The sequence below is a fragment of the Myotis brandtii genome, unplaced genomic scaffold (assembly GCF_000412655.1).
Source record: "Myotis brandtii unplaced genomic scaffold, ASM41265v1 scaffold190, whole genome shotgun sequence".
In the NCBI taxonomy this organism is placed as follows: Eukaryota; Metazoa; Chordata; class Mammalia; order Chiroptera; family Vespertilionidae; genus Myotis; species Myotis brandtii.
Genome location: NW_005357076.1, coordinates 5,842,912 through 5,848,634, shown reverse-complemented (window position 1 = coordinate 5,848,634; position 5,723 = coordinate 5,842,912).

The window sequence follows — 5,723 nt, the reverse complement described above, 5'->3', positions numbered from 1 at the left end:
ACCCACCTGCACCTGAACTGGAATGGGGGGGCTGTGTGCCCCAGACCCACCTACACCTGAACTGGAATGGGAGGGCATATGGTGTCAGCCAAGGGCCTCCAGGTCGGCTCACCCACACTCCCACCCACCCCACTGCCTAACCCCCAGCCATCCTGTGAGCCTTTGGAGCTCAGTACAAAGTGGGTCTCAAAAGTCAAGACCGAAAACTTTTTATTAGAAATCTAAGGGAAAGTGAGCAGGGAAGAGGGAGCCTTGAGAAAGGAGATTTCACCATCCAGCTCCTTCGTGAGAGCCCTGGCGGGGAGCTATCTCCACTCCTCCCACTCCTCCCCTGGTCAGCCTGCAGGGATTAAGCCCCTGCTGTATACAGTGCTGTCCTCCGTTCCAGCTGCGCTGTGCCCACGTGGTGGGTGGAGGGAGGCCGAGTGCTCCGGGGCCCAGGGGCCTCACGCCCAGGAGTGGGAGCAGCGGGCCGAGGGGTGAGGAGAGGGCCCGGAGTCCCACAGGATCCCACCTCCCTTGCAGCGCTGCTGGGCAAGCAGCTGGCCTGTGGGAGCAGGGCCCCGATCTCCTGGGACTCCAGGAATGAAAGGAGATGGCGTCTGGGAGGTGCTTAGTGTCCAAAAAACACTCAACAAATAAAAGCCATCGTAGCAGAAGAAGAGGCCATGGACTTTGGGCAGAGGAAATGGTGGGGGGTCAGAAAACAGGTAGAGCGAGACCTGGAGGGAAGAGAGAGGCCACCACGGGGCAGCAGAGACCAGAGCGAAGTGAAGGTCTCCCCAGGGGAGTCCGGGGAAGGGGTAGAGGCAGCGCCCGGGACACATGGGCCTCCGAGGCCGGATGGGCCGGCCCGTCTATAAGCGGAAAAGAGGAGCTGGCTGGCGAGTGTGACTGTGCCTCTCCGCGCGGCGTCTGTCATGGTGCCCAGTGGGCCGCTGGCAGGGGTGCGAAATGGCCTGACAAAGGGCTCCAGGCGGCAGGGTCTGCTCGGGGAAGACGGTGCCTTCCATCTGCTTTTGCTACGGACGGGCGGCTGGGTGGGGGTGGGGGGGGTCTCATTCCCCCTGAGAAAAGGGGTTCCGCTCTAGAGCTGGGCCGGTCGGAAGGAGGATGGGTCCCAGGCTGAGATCCAAAGTTCTGGGCGAAGGACGAGCATGTCTGTCACCTGGCTCTCTCAGCGGATCGGCTCAGCCAGTCGTGACCCCTGCACACGGCAGCTCAGGGAAACGCCTGGTGCGTTAAAAGCGGGTCCTCTTTAATAGGTTTTTGTGTCTGTCTTCCTTTCCCTCTCAATCCTGCGAAGCAGGCAGGACTGCTAGGATCAACCCCATTAAAAAGCGAGGAAGCTGAGGCTCACAGAGGCAGAGCAACAGATGAGAGCGTGAGCCGGGACTCCAAACTGGACCCGAGGGGACCCTGCAGCCCCCTTGCAGGTAGGTGGGTGTCTTGTTGAGGGGGGCAGGGAGGTGGAGAGGGCTTTGGACCAGAGCCTGCTCTAAACGTGGCTCATTGTGGGGCCTCAGCAAGTCACTCCCCCTCTTGGGGCTGAGTCCCCCTCTGTGCCAGGGTACCTCTCAGCTGGGGCTGCACGTGAGAACCCCCCACAGAGCTCCTTAAACCATCCGGTGCCCAAGGGGTCCTGCCACTGCCCAAGCGCTGCCTGAGCCTGGGGCAGCCTCCTGGGTGCCGGCTCAGAGGGCTCCACTGGGGCTGAGCAGGCAGCGGGCGAGCCCTCCGCACAGCTCGAGGTCTGAGGGCCTCCAGCCCCGCACCTTCTGTGGAATGCTCTCCTTGTCCTCTCTGGTCCTGTCTGGTCTTCATTCCCCGCGGATCCTGAGGTGAAAGGAGCAGCTATCCTCTCCCCGGGAGGGAGCCTCACACCCAGCAGATGTTCTCTCTGCCTGAGGACAGGCTGCTCACGGGAACCGGAACCGGCTCCTGACTTCCAGGCCTTTTCCTCTGGCTGCACAGCATCCCGCCCTCTCCAATCTTGCGACATCAACATGGAGCCAAGGAAGCTGCCCTGCCCTTATCCCCCTCCTGTCCATTCCCCTCCTCCTCTCTCTGGCTCCCCTCCTCTCATCACAGCCTCCTGTCCACTCCCCTCCTCCTCTCTCTGGCTCGCCTCCCTTCATCACAGCCCCCCTCCTTCCCTGCCAGCCGTGGCCGAAATCCAATCCCGGCAGCGTTCCCCGGGGGTCTCCCCATCCTTCCCCCTCACACTGCTGCAGCCACAGGGATCTCTCTACAACACAGTTCTGAGCACGTCTCTTCCCCCTTAAGAACCCTTCACTGAGGACAGAGACCATATACAGCTCCTCTGTCCATGCCCAGCACCAGCACCAGCACGAGAATAACAGCTCACGTCTTTCCAGCAATTCCGCGAGGAGGCGCTGCACTAAGCGTTTTACGCTCATGGGCTCATTTACTCTCCACAACGACCTTAACAGAAAATGACTATTATTACCCCACTTCTCAGGTAACAAAATCAAGGCTTGGAGAGGTTCGGGCACTTATTCAGGATCACACATCAATTGCACAGCAGAAGAGTACTGGGGGCCCCGGGACTGTGATTCCAGAACCTGTACCCCCAACCAGGACTCGGTACTGCTCCATACAGTCCCAGGCCCAGGCTGGACCCAGGAGGCCCCATCCCAGCCGGGGAGGTTTCTCCCATTCCACCAGCTCTGCTTCAACCCCCAGGCAGGGGTCCTGCAGCAGAGAGGCGGGACCGGCAGTGGCGGGGGAAGACACTGGGCCCCCCCTTCTCCAGGCACTTTCCAGAAACCCCTTGACATGCTCCTGGTTCCGCTAGTTTGGAGCTAACCCATCTCCTGCTTTGATCTCTGAGGCTCAGTGCAGTTGCCATGGAGACGGAGCCCACCGTGCCAAGCTGGGGGAGAGATGGTGGTGAGTGTGCAGGCCAAGCAGGGCCTTAGGGGCACATGCTGGGTGTTTCCTAGCGGTGTTTACTTCCTGTCATTTTAATTAGCACCCAAATCACCCGCTCACTTCACAGCTTGAATTAACCCAATCTCTCCCAGCCTCTCCATCTGGTGGGAGGAGGAGACACGGCAGTAAGTGGAGCAAAGGAAGAGCAGTCCTCCCAAGGCCCCGACTTACTGGGCTAAAGCCCCTTGAACCCATCTCCGCCTGCCTCTGTGCTGCAGTGTGCTGGGGGCCTGGCCTCTGCCTGCCGGCGAGGCTGCAGGCTACAGAGCCCTGCCCTCCCCGGACCCACCTCCGTGGCTGTAAGTGAGATGATGCCCTTGCCTTTCCCCCTGAGCTCGGGGACCCCGTGCAATCTGTCTGAGAGAGCACCTCGTCAACTGGGAAGCTCTGTGCTTTCGAAAGATTGCTGACGCTCAGTTCTTTGGCACGAAAGGTGGGAGCTTGGGGGAGGGGGTGGACAAGATGCACTTTCGGGTCTCATGGTCACAAGGGGCCTCAAATGTCGACTTTTACATTTTTTATTGATTGCATTGGGGCGGCATTGGTTAATAAAATTATGTAGGGTTCAGGTGTACGATCTTGCAATACATCATCTGTATACTGTACTGTGTGCTCACCACCAGAGTCGAGTCTCCTTCCGTCACCGTTTACCCTCCCCCCACACCCTTAAGTACAGACTTTGGCCTTTGTCTCTCAATGAGGATCCGCAGCCAGAGGCACACGGGTGAGACCAAGAGATGCTCATCCTGAGACTTAACTAAACCACAACTCGTAACCCTGTGGTGGCATTTCTTCATTTTGTAACAGATGGAGAACCTCTCACACTGGAACGAGGCCAGGCCTCTCCCAACCTCTGGAGGGCCCAGGGCCTGGCATTACTCCGCCTCATTCCTCAGGTGAGGGAGCCTCCGAGGGAGCCCAGTCCCCGAGGAGGCCCAGGAGGGGGAGGCTTGTGGCCTGGCCTCCTCCTGCTCCTCCCTGCAAACAGCCAGGGGAGCACAGAGTGAGGGACCCAGGAAGAAAGGAGGGGGCCCAGTGGGGCTCCCTCTCAGCGGAGGACTGACCCCCATCACGAGCTGGCAGAAGGCATCTTGAGGAGGCAGGGCCCTCCGTGTGGAGGAGGGCGGGAACGGGCAGTCATGACATATTTGTCCGTCCCTCAGAGGGAGCGGCAGAGGCCGTGAGGCCTGGACAAACAGAAGGAGACAGGTATCTGGCAGCCGCCCGGCCTCCCCTCTCCTCTCCCCTCGGAGGAATTTCCTTGGAGGCATAACTGTGCATGTCACTCCCTGCATGCCAGGAGCTCTACCAGCCTCCGGTCTGCCCCACCAACGCCCTCCGCCGCCTCCCGGAGCCTGCCCTCCCGCTAATCCAGGGGCATCCGGGGCCATTCCCCGTCCTGCCGTGCCAGGCAGAGGCCGGGGCTGAGGACAGGGAGCTGCCACAGACCCGTCTTCCTTCTGGCTCTCGGTGGGGCAGAGGGGAGATGGGTCCTCAGGTCCCTGCCCCTGTCTGGGTCTGTTTCTCCACCTATAGAATGCGGGACTCCGTGCTTAATGCTTCATGTTGCAGGCTCCATGGCTCTGCTCCCCGGCTCTTCCAAAATGACACCTTTCAGGAGAGGGAAGGGAGTCTGAGCTACATTCCTCACCTGTGCAAGGGAGCAGGGCAGGAGCCAGCGGGCGCCTGCGGCAGAGGTAGGGCAGCAGCCAGCTGGCTCGGGCTTCCTGCTGAGCGCAGCCCTGACCTCTCCTCGGGCATCTGTGTGCCCTGCCTCCGGGGACCTGCTCTCCCCGAGGGAGCACAGGGCCGACAGGTGGCAGCCTGCTCTGTGGGCGCCCTGAGGTTGGGGTGGAGGGCGCTGAGCCCCACTCCCCAGGAGAAGTGGGGGGCTGGCTGCAGTCAGGCCTGGACCCACAGGCACAAAGGCTGAGGGACAGGGAGGCCTGGGACAACCTTCCTTCGTGGTGTCACTCACTCCCTTAGACCACAAGTGAATCTTTGGCGAGTCAGGGTGCTGGGTTCTAGTGTGACTGTCCCACCTTTTGGGGTCCAAAAAGAGGAAGAGATCTCTCTAAGTAACCAGCATGGCTCAGCCCAGAGCCCCCGCTGCCCTGGGCCCTCTGCTGCCAGAAGAGGACAAGGAGGGGGTCAGATGAGGGTTAGCCAAGATCCTTTCGGGCTCTCACATTCCACAGCGCATACAATTACACTGAGCACCTACTGTGTACACAAACTCGCAGTGCAGTGCTCTGAGGACGGGCTGCTGAGGTGCACCGAGCCGTCTATTCCCAGACCCTGCCCTCAGGGGCTTTCCCTGGGAGATACCAGACAAACACACATTAAAAATACCTGCAGGAGGACTCTGGAGATACAGGCCCACAGTGTGAGACCACGAGGCAGCACCAACATGTGCCAGAGCCGATGGCCAACGAATCCCGCAGGCCCCCGGGGAAGGAGCACAGCTCCACCTGAATGCGGCTGGGCCTCGAGGGTCTGGCTGTCCCATGTCAAGAACCGCATCACCCTACAGCCCACCAGGGTAGACACAGGTGTACCCAGGCCTTTGCCTGGAAACCTTCTCCTGTTTACAATCCTAAGAAGACCCATGTTACGCTGCAATCAACATGTAAGAAGCGGCATGCCCGTCCCCAGCCTGCGGTTCCCCCCAAGACGCCATCACACCCCATTTCTTAGGTTTCTCCGTCTCTGGCTAAGACATCCCCTACCCTGATCTGGCCACAGATATTTCCTCAAGAGCAAAGGGA